This window comes from Ambystoma mexicanum, chromosome 11, assembly GCF_040938575.1.
Source record: "Ambystoma mexicanum isolate Mex_15411 chromosome 11, UKY_AmexF1_1, whole genome shotgun sequence".
Lineage (NCBI taxonomy): Eukaryota > Metazoa > Chordata > Amphibia > Caudata > Ambystomatidae > Ambystoma > Ambystoma mexicanum.
This window is the reverse complement of record NC_090934.1, coordinates 256,281,788-256,298,895: the sequence shown is the minus strand read 5'-3', so window position 1 is coordinate 256,298,895 and position 17,108 is coordinate 256,281,788.

Sequence of the window (17,108 nt, the reverse complement as noted above, 5' to 3'; positions counted from 1 at the left end):
GATCATTTTGCTTGGTTGAGAAAGTGCTAGCACAAAACTTTACATTTGGCACTATGAATAAATGCAACGTGAATTACATGCACAGGTTTGATATGAAGGTTATTCAAGGATACATTTGTATTTAGCCATTTTCTAAATAAAGCAACACAAGAGAATCTTTACATTGGCACCAGGGGTGTTGCTAGGTCTGGAAAAGATCTGGGGCTGCGCCTATTGTGGACTGTCAGGACTGGGGGCTAGCTAGCCTTTTTGGTTGTAACCCGAGCTTCTATGTTGGCCTACAACCAAAAGACCCAGGGCTATAGCCCCCTCTCAGTCCCCCCCCACAGCAATGCCTCTGATTGGCACATAACATTTAAAACCTGACACAGGGTTAAAAATTGAGGGGAGCTATTTGGCTCCTGCTTGTAGCCTACAAGAGACTAGCTAGCTTGCTACCAACAACTACCAGGAGCTTGTTTTCACTTCCCAGGCGATCTGATGCTGAACAAACAAACCTATATGAATTTAACTCTGTGCATTTGGGGCAATTTATAAATAAACATTAGGACACATCTACACAACATTTAAAGCATATGGGGCCATAAACAATGGACATAATGTTCTGTTTGCATCTTATGTGGAAGTTAGATTTGCAGAACACTCTTCACTAGCTTCTTCTGCATTTGTAGCTCCCGGTTTCTGATTAATGCTGGATACCCAGGAGCTGCTTTTAGCTCCTACTAATGCAATCTTATTTTCGACCCCTGCGACAGATTACTCTTAAGGCACATTTCAAGAATATCATAGCTTTTACATGCGCCACTTTATACTTCTAAGCCTTGCTCGTCGATTCCCTCTCTTAAATCCAGGATGTCTATTAGAATCAACAAAAAGTGGTGGTATGTCAAAACAGATGGAAACAATCATAAACTATCCCAGCAAAGCTTAGTTATCTTGTCACACTATTACACAACAGGGTTAAAATAGCTAAACATTGTAGAAAATGCAACCTGGTAGATTCAGGATAAACATGCAACATAAAAGTGACCTCTACGCCCGGGTGCCTTTAAACGGGCGCCAAACTGTGAGGTGATCATGGGGGGTGACTTTCTATCCGGGCTTTCTATATCCATTTTCCATACATTTGGGCCCAAATTTTGGGGGTATTGTAAGCCATATAATCCAGGCCCAGGATGCACGCATATAATACTCGCCCGAATCCACGACTTTGCTTAGAGTCAGGGTTTCATTGTCCCAAGACTGCCATGCAACTAAAAAACGACCTAGATGTAACAGCCAAATTCCAGCTTTTCAAATGATAGTGACCAATGGCCCCCCCACCTGACATTACAGCCGCTTATAAACGCCCTAATTCAAAATGTAAGTGCCCAATTCTGTTTGGATTATCTCTTGCAAATGTCCCTCGTTGACAGGATTCTATGTCAAGACTCAGAGGCTCTGATTATGCTCACTTCTCTTTACTTTATCACTCGAGCAGCATCAATAAACAACAACAATATCAAAAAGCTACAAATCCCAACAAAAACCGACATATTTGTAGTCCATTTTTGATAAGATATAATAAACACGTGACTTTGTTTCCCCAATCACGATCACTTCTCCCTTATAACACTCTGCAATCTCATAGTCCTTCCTCTTTTTTTGCTGCTCGAGCAGCCGAGATAAGTGCCTTTTATTTACTTCATAATTTTATGGTTATTGTGATGTTTACATAGTGATATTATTCTCAGATAGCGCGCGCAGGACCGTTAGAAACGCAGCGCTTAGGTTTTCTGGCGGAATATATCCGCGGGGGAGGAGACGCAACAGGACTTTTCGTTCCGCGTCGGTCCCTCGTCAGGAGGCCCTCTAATCATGGAAGTTCGCAACGGCGCAATGGGGCTCCCTGAGTTCCGGCGCCATTGCGAACTTGCGTTTGGATTGAAAGGTCATAGCTGCATCCACAGAGAGTTTTCCTCAGCATTCCAAATACTTTCAGCTTTAAGCTGCGAAACTGACATCGGAGCGTGTAACTACGATTGCAGCAGGAGGACATCTGCTTGCTTCTGGGAGCTGTGGGTGCCACCTGGTGGCGGAAACGGGTACTGCAGGCTGAGAGGACTGATTTCTAAATTTAAAGACTGTTCAGTCAGGTAAAATATTAACCCCTCATTATTCTGCCTGCTGGGGAGGAAGAATTCACAGATTGTAAAATCTTACTGACGGGCTCAGTCCCAGGAAAAACTGTCATTGATACAGAGGCTCGCCTAGCTACAGTAATACATATATTGTGAAGGGGGCAGCCCAAGTAAACTGCAGAAAGGCACGTGTACAGCGCTACTAAGCCATTATTGATATGAGTGATTACACTGACGATTCCGAAGGTCCTCACGTCATTGGGCTGCGTATGAGTGAGGCAGTCCAGAGAATGGAAAGTGCTGAGAGGCCCCGCGGGGAGAGGGGCATTTTGCAAAGCCTAGCTGCCTGGTCACAAGGCAAGGAGCGTAGGCAGAAAGGGGGAAGAAAACATAAAACCCGCAGGGACCGTGGCACCGAGACCCCCCGGGTTCACCCCTGTAGTGATAAGGGGAAACCCGCACCTCCCTGGAACCAGCCCTTGGTGCAATAAAACACTCCTAATCACCTTCCCACACAAGTAAGTTTATACAAAGCACGATTAACTCAGTCTGGAAGAAAGCCAATTACACAGAATATATGATGCTTGCATTTATTTCTATAATATCTAGTGAGAACTAAGCATCAATTTACAATAATATGGAAAATGAAAGTGCAAGCTGTATAATGCCAATTGTCAGTCACAGATGAATATGCAATTATTCTTTGTCTTATGCTCCTAGATAATGTAGATGATGGCACGATCAGATCACACCCGGGACCCTCGCCGCTGCAGGTGCCCGGCACTCCTCGAGAGAGAGGAGGGGAGGACTGGCCAAGCCCCCACAGTCCTACACCGGAGCGGGGGTGTGATGCTAGGAGTCTCGGCCCAGATAGTGCACAGCTGGTCGTCCAGGCACTGTTCCTCTTAGTACGCGTGTCTAACCAACAGCCCAGGATGAGTCCCTACCTCACTGGTCCAAGTATAGTTCTCTTATTAGGGGCTGCATGTCAATCATCATGACGTACCAGCTCTTCGAGAAGCTTCTTGTTAAGCTCACCTGACTCCCACGGAGGCGCTGGCCTAGTTCGCGCTGCTGTGACCTCTTCTAAGGTGATGCGCAGGGTTCGGAAGACGGACTGGACCGGGCCCCCAAATCTGGCTTGTCTGGCTCGCAGAAGTATCCTTCTGTAGGCGAAAATAGGGGATTAACTGTCTGCGAGGTAATGCAATCGGCCTCCCACTTTCCCCTCTCACCCTCCTTGAAACCCTTCTGTGATTTCTCGTAGCGTCTCACCTTAGGGTCTGGAAGGACGGGCTCTCCATCCTGCTTCTGCTGCAGGGGCGCGTTGGTATCCAGTTACTTCACTGGTTTTTCGGATTGGTGAGAACCAAACTTGCTTGGCTTCCAGGTAAGTTTTTTTATAAGAGGTTCCCCTTGTGTCCATGCATTAATGTACTAATGCTAGTGTCTTTTTCCCCATAGGGGCCAGGGTACGGAATGCCGGGGAACAGGCACCGACCCGAGATGAGAGGTGAAATCCTTGTAGAAATCAGGTAAGTCTTTAATGAGCGTTTTTTTGGTAATGTATTTTCCTTCGCTCATTAACGTTGATGTCTCTTTTTCCCCTTAGGGGCCGGGGTCCGGAAATGCCAGGATGCGGCGCGGACCCGAAATGAAGAGGGAATGAATCAACAGGTAAGTCTTAACATGCTTTCCTTATTCCCTTCTCTCTCTCTCACCTTTTGTTCTGGTCTTTTTCTCCCTAGGCGCTGGGGCGTGACTGCGAATCCGGATGATCGCTGCTGAACATGGAGGCGCCCTGTAAAGGTGAGTGGAATGCGGCGCTGCAGCGATCGACGCGATGAGCTTTTAAATTAAAGTCTTCCTTTTCAGGATTGTCGATGAGATGTCTCCGGGATGCGGATTTAGCAGGTAAGGACTTTTCCTTCTTCTGTTCTCTTCTTCTCTTCCTTTGCAGGTGATCCAGGATGCTGGCAGGCGTGGCAGAAGTCAGGATGCAGGAGCAGACACGGTGAGCGTCCAGCTGCTAGATGCAGAATGCGAAGCACGTGTGGCTGTTCGGGTGGGGTTTAAATAGCCTTGGAAGAAATTCCAGGTATGTATCCTTCCTCCAATCAGGTATGTATCCTTCCCCGACCACGCCCGGATGGTAAATTAGTCCCACAGGTAAAGTAGTTCCTTTCAGGCCTCAAGGAGGCCGGGATCGTGCAGCATGGTCTGCATCAGTTAAGTGCACCCAAGCATTCCCATAATGAGCCTGGCACCTATGGCGCCAGGACTGATGTCTTTTATGAGCCTGGTGCCATAGGCGACAGGACACTGTCCAAAGGGCCCCTATATGGGGTTGCTGGGTCCTTCCTTGGGGACTGGATGTCCGCTTTCGGGGACGCCGGGCTTGAACCGGCTCCCCGGGAGCGGGCATCATGACAGCACTCCCCCCCCAAGGCCACTCCCAAGGTTGTTCCCTCCGGGGGTTTTGGTTTGTCTGGGAAGAGTCGGTGGAATTTCCTGACTAATCGAGGTGTATGCACATGGTCGCTGGGTTCCCACGACCTCTCCTGAGGTCCGTACCCCTTCCAATCAATTAGGTAGAACAGTTTTGACCTAAACATTTTTTAGTCTAAAATGTTCTTCACTTCGAATTCGGGCTCCCCATCTATCAGAATAGGTTCTGGAGGTTTGAGTAGTCGGGTTCCGGGTACCACTGGTTTCAGAAGTGACACATGAAAAACAGGGTGAATTCGCATACTAGCTGGTAAATCAAGTTTAACAGCCACTGGGTTAATTATTGCCGTAATAGAATAAGGTCCCAGATATTTTGGGTTAAAAGTTCGAGACCCTTTGAGTGGTAAATGTCTGGTAGCTAACCACACTTGATCCCCAATCTGATACGGAGGTGCTTCACTCCGATGTAGATCAGCATTCTCCTTGTACTTTCTCTTGGCTTGTTGTAAATGCGTAGTTGCCTCTTTGAAGGCTTGGGTAATTGTAGAATGCAGATGTTCTACTGCAGGCATTTTGAGATTCGAGGGTGATGCCCAAACAAAGTATAAAAAGGACTGTGGCCAGTTCCAGAGTGTACCGAATTATTATATGCGTATTCGGCTATCCAAAGAATGTCTTTCCAGTTGCTTTTAGATTGCTGTAACATACACCGTAAGTACTGTTCAAGGGTCTGATTTGTCCTCTCGGTCTGACCATCGGTCTGAGGGTGGTGACTGGTCGATAATCTTACGTCGATCTGCGCCATTTGACAACATTTGCGCCAGAAGTGGGAAATGAATTGGCTTCCCCGGTCAGAGATTAGTATAGATGGGAATCCATGTAGCCGAACAATATTTTCGAGGAATTCTTTGGCTAGGACAGAAGCTGAAGGTAAACCTTTCAAAGGAATAAAGTGGGCCATTTTGGAAAACAAATCCACAATTACCAGAATGGTATTGTACCCCGAACAAGGAGGCAGGTCCGTAATAAAATCCATTGATAGGGTGTGCCAGGGTGCTGGTGGTATGTCTAGAGGTTGAAGGAGACCGTCTGGTCTTTTCTTTTGACTTTTATTTTGGGCGAAAACACCACAGGACATTACAAAAGATTTAACATCTTTTCGCCAAGAGGGCCACCAAAATTGTCGTTTCACCTTTTCCTCTGTCTTGGCAATACCGGGGTGTCCCTCTATTAATGTATCATGATAACCTTAAATAACTAGTTCGTGTAATTCCTTATGTGGCAGGAATAAGCGTCCTTGGAAATAAGGTAAACCATTATCTATGGTAAAGTCTGATCCCTTTTGTATCCATTCCTGTAAGGTTGTAGGGTCCAGGAGTTGTTTCACTTTGGCTTGAATGTCTTCAAGCGTCTGTAACAAAGTCATGCCTAGAATCCTCTGTTCGGGAATTATTGGTACTGGTTCTGAGTTTGTATCAGATTCTCCCATTCCAATTCGGGATAAGGCGTCTGCTTTGCCATTCTTGCAGCCAGGTCGATAGGTAATCACGAAATCAAATTCAGCGAAAAACAAAGCCCATCGGAGCTGCCGTGATGACTGAGCCTTGGCGGTTTTCAAATACTGTAAATTCCGGTGATCAGTGTTCACTGTGATGGTATGTCGAGCGCCAAGCAGATAATGCCGCCAGGCTTTAAAAGCGGACTTAATGGCTAACAGTTCTTTGTCCGTGATTGCATAATTAACCTCGGGTGCCGGGAATTTTCTGGACCAAAATGCTACAGGATGCAGTTGGTTGGTTTCGGGATCTCTTTGGGACAGGACAGCTCCCATGGCTAGACTGGATGCGTCAGTCTCGACGACATAAGGGAGATCTGGACGCGGGTGTTTCAATATAGGTGCGGAGGTAAACTTAGCTTTTAAATCCTGAAAGGCCTGCTCGACTTCTTCAGACCATTCAAAGCGTTTATTTTTCCTCAAGAGTGCAGTAATGGGTTGTACCACGCGTGAAAATTCCGGGATAAACCTGCGATAGAAATTGGCAAAGCCGAGCATGCTTTGAACCCCTTTTACAGAGCTAGGTGATGGCCATTTGAGGATGGCATCCACTTTTCATGAGTCCATTCGGACTCCTTTGGGTGTCAGGATGATACCTAGAAACTCGACTTCTGTGGTATGGAAAACACATTTCTCCAATTTAGCAAATAGTTTGTGTTGGCACAGTTTTTCAAGTACTGCCCTGACGTGTTTTCTGTGATCAGATTCCGAAGAGGAGTACACCAGAATGTCATCGATATATACAACAACACAAACATCGATGAGTTCCTGAAGGACATCATTCATGAAGTATTGAAGGCAGCCGGCGCGTTACACAATCCGAAAGTCATCACCTGGTACTCGAATAATCCGTATTTAGTACGGAAGGCAGTTTTCCATTCGTCGCCTTCTTTAACTCGTACCAGATGATAAGCCCCCCGGAGATCTAACTTGGTGTATATGCAAGCGTCCTTCACCTGGTCAAGGAGTTCAGGGATCAGAGGCAGAGGATAACGGTTTTTAACCGTTATCTGGTTCAATGCGCGGTAACCGATACAAGTTCTAAGGTCGCCTTCTTTTTTGGGCACGAAGAACAAAGTCGAGGATGCCGGGGACTTTGACGGGCGAATAAAACCATTAGCTAGGTATTGATCCAAATATTGTCTCAAATGCAGATTCTCAGGTTCGGTAAGGGCATAAATCCTGCTACAAGGGGGTTGTGCACCGGGCACAAGATCGATTTGGCAATCGTACGATCTGTGAGGAGGTAACGTGTTGGCCTGTTCCTTTTGGAAGACATCCTGAAAGTCTTGGTATTCCGGAGGTAGTTGCATGGAGGCAGAGGTTACAGATGCTAGATTAATCTTCAGGTTTTCTGGGTAGCAGGTTTGTGTACAATCCGGGATGGTTATTCTCTTAGCTCGCCAATCAGTTCGAGGATTATGTGTCTCTAACCAAGGGATTCCAAGAATAACCTGAAACTGTGGAGCCTTGATTACATCAAACACAACACCCTCCCGATGGCCGTCGGGACCAATAAGAGTCACCTCAGTAGTGGAATGTGTTACCGGTCCAGAGGCAATTTCAGTTCCATCGACTGTGGTGATGACATCTTTGCTGGTTTTAGGACGGAGAGGGAGGTTAATCCTAGAGACCAATTCACGATCCACATAGTTTCCAATAGCCCCACTATCGATGTATGCCTTTATTCCATGCAACCGCTTAGGCTGTTCTGGATCTACGAGAACCATTGGCACAATGAAATGCGAGGTCTGAGAGTTAGTTTTCAACCTCGGCAAGCGGACCCCTACACTTGTCGGGCGGAGTCATTTCCCGAAACAGAGTCTTCATGGTTTTTATCAGCGGCTCCTACCGCCTTTCGGGGCGGTTTTGCCGGGCAATCTCGTTGAAAGTGTCCAGAATTCCCACAATAAAGACATAATTTTAACTGCCGCCTCCTTTCACGTTCCTTTTGAGTTAAGGGTCCTTTAACCCCTCCAATTTGCATAGGCTCAGAGACATCAACTCCCTTGGGATTAGCATGGGTCTTGACCAACACCCGGGTCTCAAACCTGGACCGATCTGCTTTTCTGTTTTGAAGTCTGTGATCCAATTGGACCACTAAGTCTATATACTCTGTGCATTCTTGGGGCGGATTTACAACTTGGGCCAAGACATCTTTAAGTTCTCCGTGAAGGCCTCGATAAAACAACGTGACTCTTTTATCCTCTGGCCATCCCGTTTCTACAATTAGTCTATTAAAGGTTGCAATATAGGATAGGAGGTCCTGATTGCCCTGTCGCAGGGATAGAAGTTCGTCATCCAGAGCCTGCCCCTGAGAGTGTCGAGCAAATAACCTTTCCATGCTTGCTTGAAACCTTTGAAAATCACAGAGAATCGGGTCATCTTGAGTAACCAGTGGAACTGACCAATCAGCAGCGCAGCCGCTGAGATATGACACTACAAAGGCTACCTTGGTCTGATCATTAGGGAAGGCCCCAGGTCTGCATAGGAAGTGCAAACGACACTGATTCATGAATACGGCGAATCGTTTGGGGTCCCCAGCAAAGCGTTCGGGTGGGGCCAGCGGCATGTTTCCAGGTAGATTAATCTGCACAGGGCTACTGGAAACCACAGGAGCGGGGTTCCCTCCGGAACCGGGTAGAGGAGTTTGCCCAGCTTGACCTTGCAAAAGCTGTCTGGCCAGGCCATCAGTTCTTTCCTTTGATATTATTAATTCCCTCCTGAGGGCATTAGTCTCTTGACGAGCGGCATGTACTTCAGTCCATAATTCCCCCAGTAATTGGGCCAACTGATCAGTCTCAGAACTTTCCATAGCGCCTCGGTGGGAATTTGTAGGAAGGCGTCGCTTTCTGTTACGCTCACCTGACTCCCACGGAGGCGCTGGCCTGGTTCGCGCTGCTGTGACCTCTTCTAAGGTGATGCGCAGGGTTTGGAAGACGGACTGGACCGGACCCCCAAATCTGGCTTGTCTGGCTCGCAGAAGTATCCTTCTGTAGGCGAAATTAGGGGATTAACTGTCTGCGGGGTAATGCAATCGGCCTCCCACTTTCCCCTCTCACCCTCCTTGAAACCCTTCTGTGATTTCTCGTAGCGTCTCACCTTAGGGTCTGGAAGGACGAGCTCTCCATCCTGCTTCTGATGCAGGGGCGCGTTGGTATCCAGTTACCACACTGGATTTTCGGATTGGTGAGAACCAAACTTGCTTGGCTTCCAGGTAAGTTTTTTGATAAGCGGTTCCCCTTGTGTCCATGCATTAATGTACTAATGCTAGTGTCTTTTTCCTCATAGGGGCCGGGGTATGGAATGCCGGGGAACAGGCACCGACCCGAGATGAGAGGTGAAATCCTTGTAGAAATCAGGTAAGCCTTTAATGAGCGTTTTTTTGGTAATGTCTTTTCATTCGCTCATTAACGCTGATGTCTCTTTTTCCCCTTAGGGGCCGGGGTCCAGAAATGGCAGGATGCGGCGCGTACTCGAAATGAAGAGGGAATGAATCAACAGGTAAGTCTTAACATGGAGATTTAGCTTTCCTTATTCCCTTCTCTCTCCACCTTTTGTTCTGGTCTTTTTCTGCCTAGGCGCTGGGGCGTGACTGCGAATCCGGATGATCGCTGCTGAACATGGAGGCGCCCTGTAAAGGTGAGTGGAATGCGGCACTGCAGCGATCGACGCGATGAGCTTTTAAATTAAAGTCTTCCTTTTCAGGATTGTCGGTGAGATGTCTCCGGGATGTGGATTTAGCAGGTAAGGACTTTTCCTTCTTCTGTTCTCTTCTTCTCTTCCTTTGCAGGTGATCCAGGATGCTGGCAGGCGTGGCAGAAGTCAGGATGCAGGAGCAGACACGGTGAGCGTCCAGCTGCTAGATGCAGAACAACGCGAAGCACGTGTGGCTGTTCGGGTGGGGTTTAAATAGCCTTGGAAGAAGTTCCAGGTATGTATCCTTCCTCCAATCAGGTATGTATCCTTCCCCGACCACGCCCGGATGGTAAATTAGTCCCACAGGTAAAGTAGTTCCTTTCAGGCCTCAAGGAGGCCGGGATCCTGCAGCATGGTCTGCATCAGGTAAGTGCACCCAAGCATTCCCATAATGAGCCTGGTGCCTATGGCGCCAGGACTGATGTCTTTTATGAGCCTGGCGCCATAGGCGCCAGGACACTGTCCAAAGGCCCCTATATGGGGTTGCTGGGTCCTTCCTTGGGGACTGGATGTCCGCTTTCGGGGACGCCGGGCTTGAACCGGCTCCCCGGGAGCGGGCATCATGACACTTCTAGACTCACCCTTCCGGGCAGTAAACATGTTTTCGCCTGGAAAGTTACAAGACTGGAAACAGCCAGTCTTGGATCCCAGGCTTCGTGCACGTTGTTTTGGGAAGGTCTGACATTTTTGCCTTTTCGGTGCACCTGAATCGCAGAGCGAAGACGAGCAAGGCTGTGCAAAGCTGTGCCTGGCTCCCAAGGGCTGAGTAGAGCCTCTTGTAAATGCTAAATGTTTATGTCTTCAGGAAGGGCCTTTGCAGTTAACCCCTTACAAGCATGCGGGCTCACCCAGTTCGAGAGGCCTGGCTGGTTTCAGCATTTTCCTCCATGCTTCGAATAAGCTCTAATACACACAAGATAGCTCAGTAGGTTAGTGCAAGTGCAGGTTACTGCAAGCGCCTAGAAGCTTATCACGACATTCCACCCCTTTCGAAGTGAGGCCTGAAAATGCTGACTCAGTTCCATGATTTAGAAGCATGTACGGTGTGCTGTAGGCCGATTAAGCGTTTTTCTAGCGCAGTCATTCTAGTATAAAGGAATGACATTCTGCGCAAGAGCCCAATGAAAACGATAAGAATGAATATTAGGGAAATCAGCAGCCACAGCAATGGATGCATCTTAGTGGAGGAGGGAGACCATCCAGTGAATACATCCCACCAGTGGTGAGTAGTAACTGATTGCAGATGGTCAGCCGTTTTGATTAATTGGTTCCTGTCTATCATCAGCTTGCACTCTGCAGAAATAACTGAGGTAGCTAGCGTCTGGAAATCTTTCCAAGAAATCAGCAGCCACAGCAATGGATGCATCTTAGTGGAGGAGGGAGACCATCCAGTGAATACATCCCACCAGTGGTGAGTAGTAACTGATTGCAGATGGTCAGCCGTTTTGATTAATTGGTTCCTGTCTATCATCAGCTTGCACTCTGCAGAAATAACTGAGGTAGCTAGCGTCTGGAAATCTTTCCAAGCAGTTTGGGCAAATTGTCTAAGCTTGAAGCTGGGCAGTAATCACCCCATAGGGTAGAGTCCAGTTAAGCAAATGCGTGAGCTCGGCATGCAGAGTAGTGTGAGACCACTGGGTCAATGAATATAAGGTGTGAGTAACAATATCTAAGATAGTCACAACCTGATCTATGCAAAATACTTGAGGATTCCCTAATAACCTATAATTGTTAATAAGCAAGGAATGATTAGTAACTACGCAAGCTTTATGCTGATCTATCTGGAAAATGTCAGTCCCATTAATGTGATATTGCATCCAGGTGCACTCCCCCGCTACGGGATGCATGCATGGATCTGGAACTCTTCCAGTTAGGGTCACACCCACCCCTGATCCCAGGGCATGCAGGTGTGGCTGTGGATGGTGTAGTTTTGGCTGTCTAGCCATTCCCCTCGTATTTGCAGAACCACCAGGAACCATTGATTTTCATAGGCAATACTATAAAAGGATACCATATTTCTAAAGCATAAGCAGTTCTACTAACTTGCATTAAAGCATGGCATGTGTTATTCATGCAATCAAAAGCAAGCGGTTTAATCCATATGTTTGTTGGTAACTGTAGCTCTGTGTGCCAGTGGGTTGAAGATAGTCGCCCCCATTCAGAGCGGTAAGCCAACACCTGCTGATTCAACAAAGTTTGCCATAAAATGCATCGTGTGTCTTTAGCAGTCTTGTTGACCTGCCCTATGGCAGAAAAAATGTCTTCATAGCTGAAATTCTGCCATCTCCATTGGTTGCCAATGCTTGTAGCAGTGTTGCGCAGGGTAGGGCTTATCAATGGGCCCCATTGGGCCAGGAGTTTTATAGCGGCGCTGGCATCAGAACCCATAGTGGCTAACTTATTGCGCACAGTTTCTATGTCAAAAGCATTTAAAGCTCCTGTCCCCACTCCCGCTGCACCTGCAATCAATGAATCTAACCCCCTGGCTACGCGCAATTTGGCGATGGGCCATAGAAATTGACTCCATTTGTAGCAGCTTGGTAGTATTAAGGAAACATTACCTCGCGATAAATCTGTCTAAGTGTACCTCTGTAATGATAGATGCGTGCATTACGTGTTTGCAGTTCAAGTGTTGTCTTACTACTGGAAAATCTAGCATGTTCACAGTTTCTACTTTGTGCGATTTGAAACACACCATTCTCCAAGTAGAATACCGGCCATATACAATATTGGTTTTAGACACAAACACCATACTACCATCCGGCAGTGTCTGTTTCAATGTACAATTGTATGAAAGGCATTTAGTCAAGTTATAGTCCAAAAAATCTTGGCGAGTACACTCTGAAACATCAAACAAATTATTGGATCCATTCACTGAAACGTTTGGGCCTAAGATTTCATAAGCACCAGTCATATGAGTCAGTGACAAAAGGTGTCCGACAATGTGCCAAGCTACAACTCTTGCAGTGCCATGTGGATACTCATTTGTAGCGCTTTTCTCACAGGTTACGGTGCGGTTGTAGTTATCACGCAGGACTGGAGCATCAGGTGTAGTGCATGCGATTCTCAGAGTCCATGTAGTGTCTTGCATCAACCCATTCTTTACAGAGAAAGCGTTTGCTTGGCAGGCCAGGAGCACCCACAGCAAGGTAAGTCCCATCCCCTTCATACCGCTCTACGTTCGTGGTGTGATCCTAGTAGCGAGAATATAAATAGGCATGTCAGAACTTTGCAAAAGTACAACATAAGTACTTCCAACACCTTGACTTAATACTTCCCTAGCCTCAGGCTTTTTATTTGGATGGTGCACCCACACCTTTTTTCCCGTGCTACCTAAGCCTCCTTCCCCCCTCAGTGTAGTGTCTGGGGATTGCTTGCTTTCTACCACAGGGGAACAACTGCTTGCTCACAAATCAATTGTGCAATTTGGTCATATTTGGTTAATGGTACTGCAGATGCACCAGCATTATGTAAAAGTACCGAAACAGTCCCTCTATAATCAGGATCAATCACACCTCCCAAAATGTCAATGACTTTTTTCGCCAGGCTGGATCGTGCAGCAATGCGTCCATAAGTGCCAGCCGGCAATTTGATGCCAATACCCAGCGAGATGGATTTGGTTTGCCCCGCTGGTATAACATCACCTTCACAGGTAGATAGATCAAGCCCAATGCGGCCTGCAGTGGCTTGCACAGGCAGCTTTGCTTCTTTGTCGGTTTTCCACACAACAAGAGTCTTTGTGGATTCCACTTTCTCACTTGTCAGTCTCACAAAGGGGGTCTGCCGATTTCCCAACGGACGGTTGTTCAGTTCAAACAGTGCTTGTGCCAGATGTTTAGACCACCCCTTGAGAGTGTGAGTCTTAGTCAGCTTCTTTATTTGTTGCTTGAGCAGCCCATTGCTGCGTTCCACCAGAGCAGAGGATTCTGGGTACCGGCTGATGTGCAGTGTCCATTTGATGCCTTGTTCTAGCGCCCAGTCTTGCACATTATGTCCGGCAAAATGGCTGCCTTGGTCTGATTGGATTTCATCCAGAATGCCATAGTGTCTGATGAGGTATTCCATGCCTTGTAAGGTAGCCCGTTGATCTGCATGGGCAGCTGGATAAGCTAACAGCAGTCCAGAGTATGTGTCTACCATGGTCAACATATAATGCTTTCCATTCTCGGGCGGTAAAGGGCCAATGTAGTCAACTTGCCATACGCTAGCAGCTCTTTCACCTCTCCTCAAAGGGCCTTGAGGCTTCCTCTCCAGAGGGTAGTGCTTCACTTCGCAGCACACGGAGCATTGGGAGGCAGATTGCCTGGCTTGATCCATAGTAATGCGCAATTGTCTCCTTTTTGCCCATTGATGTTCCTGTTTGCCCTAGATGCCCTGAGGTTTGGTGTGCCCAGTCCGCCATTCCTTGCAATACCTCAGCTTCTTCAGGTGTTGTCACTGGGCGAATCTTTGCCATTTGATCCACTTCGTTGTTGAACAGGGCAGCCAGTGAGGTGTCAGGGGGCATGTGTGCATCGACATGCCCAATGCAGATTTTGCACCTCTCACCTTTGCACCACATCTCTTCCCAGATGTCCGGCACTCCCCAGATCGGAGTGTTCTTGATCTGCCATGCCGGTGCCCAATGTGTCAGGCCTTGATACATGGCCCAACTGTCCATGTATATGTATGCAGTCTGTCTCTTTCACCTGTTCAATCACGGAGGCCACCGCCTGCAGTTGAGCATATTGACTGGATCCTCCCACACCTTCTCTCATTAGCAGTGTTGCTCGTAGGGCTGGAATGCAACAGCTTGCCAGTGTCTTTGCCCTTTATCATACTTTGTGGTGCCGTCCGTGAACCATGCAGACTTTTGTTCTTCCTCTGTCAATGTATCATAGGCGGGTGCGACTTTGAAGGGAGATTCTGGCAGCGCCACAGGTGTGTTTGGTTCAGGCATCGATTCCAAGTTCACTGCCTCTAGCATTTGTTCTTGCAGTCTGGAAACCCCTGTGCGGCCAGCTTTCGCACGTTGGTGTAAATACCATTTCCATTTGACATGAGTGGCGTCTTGCGCTCTGCCACTTTTTCCGCTTGCAGCAGTGTCACGCACCCAGCCCATGATCGGAATTTCTGTGCAAATTGTCACTGGTTGCTCGCCTGTGATTCTTTCAGTCTCGACTAGAGCCCACTACGCTGCAGCAACTTGTTTCTCAATCGGAGTGTATCTTGTCATAGGATCTGTGAGCTTTCTTGACCAGAAACCTTGCGGCACTCTTTTCTGTCCTTGCTTTTGCCACAAGCTCCACACAGCAACATCATTGTAGACAAGAATTTCCAGTTCAAAAGGATCAGTTTTTGTCATGGGGCCCAGTGTGATGTAATTTTGCAAAGCGTCATTAGCCTGCAAAAAAGCAGACTGTTGCTCTAGGCCCCATGTGAAATCATGTTTCTTTCTGGTGACTTTGTAGATGGGTTTCAGTATCAGGATTAATTGAGGTATGTGATTTCTCCAAAAACCCATTAACCTAATGAATCTCTGCGCCTCTTTTTTATCTGCTGGTGGAGCCATCTGCTGAACCATGTCAATTACCGGGTCGGGAATTTTTTTAACTGACCCAGACCAGATTGCACCTAAAAATTTCACCTCTTGGGCAGGCCCCTGTACCTTTTTGGGATTTATGGCCCACCCCCGGTTTTGCATGTGTGTGATCAATTTTTCAGCAGCTTTTTCTACATGTTCTTTCTCAGCACTGGTCAGCATGATGTCATCAATGTAATGAGCAACATACACATCATCCAACTGCACCATCTTTAAGTCTCTTGCAATCAATCCATGACACAGAGTGGGACTATGCAATTACCCCTGGGGCAATTTAGTAAAGGTATATTGTCTGTCTCCCCAAGTGATAGCAAATTGGTCTTGTGATTCAGTGTAAATATCAATGGAGAAAAATGCATTGGCCAGGTCAAGGACCACATGCCATTCACCCACTTCTCTCGTAAGGTTTTCAATCGGAGTAATGATGTCTGGCACTGCCACAGCTAAGGGCGGCACCTTCTTGTTCAAAATGCGGTAATCAATGGTCAGACGCCACGCCCCATCTGGGCGGCGGACAGGCCAGATAGGCGAGTTGAATAGGCTAACTGCCGGCCTCATAATGTCAGCTTTCACCAATGACTCCATAGTTTCGCCGATCTCTTTATGTCCTCCTGGCAACCTGTACTGTTTCACGCACACTGGCTCAGCAGGAGGAGGTAAATGCAAGGGGGACCATTTGGCATGCCCAACAATAATGGGGTTAACAACTCTCACATGGATCTTCTGATTGCCAAAAACAAATTCACCTAGATCTGTAGTCACACTTCTGCCCAACAACACATCCATGCCAAGAATGTACTCGGGTATATCTGCAATCAAGACATTTGCTGTGAAAGGCAATCCCTCGCCAATTGACATTTTTAAATTAAAAGCTTTTGCAACAGTTTCTGCTCTCCCATACCCATTGACTAGGACTCTGGGACCAGATAATTTATTGGAATTGCCATTCAAAATAGTTGCCTCAGCTCCCGTGTCTAATAGAGCCAAGACATGTTTTACTTTTTCACTAGGCGCGCTGCCTTGCGCACATCCAGCCCTTCTAATTGCCCTAGCAGAAGTGCCACTTCACCAATGGCTTTGCCTTGCGCTGGACCCAGCAATGAAAGCAATGCACCCTTCATGTGACTCAGCGCGTTTCTTAACAAACGTGCACGCATGCCAGCTGTAAACAGCTCCATTTCAGGCCCTGCAGAATTTGCACTGTACAGTGCGCACTGTAAACCCATCTCTCTAAGCTGATCTGTTGCTTCCGTTAGTGACTGCCAACTGACCCAGTTCTCTTCCATGTCCATCGGACTCCCATACAGATTTATTAGGGCTGTCTGAAGCCAATTAAACAAGGAATGTGAGCCTTGCTGCCCCAGCGCACCGCACACTATCTGTCCAAGCATCACATTAGTAGTGATTGAACCCATTTTTAACAATTCTTCTGGGGTTAAGAAGATCGCATCGGCACCTGTATCCCACAACCGTAGATACCACTTCAGAAGTGCTTCACCTGCCCTCTGTCTAAATAGCTTAGCAATATCTAAAAGCTTTGTCTGTGTATAATCGCGGACAATCCTAGTATTCTGAATGTTTCCACCGCCAGCTTGGCCTTTTGACTTGTTAGTGATTAACGGCCGCGCTGGATAAACACATTTCTTTGGAGCACATTCCAGTTCCTTCTCATCAGAGCAATTTAACTCTGCAAGCCTGACTTCAA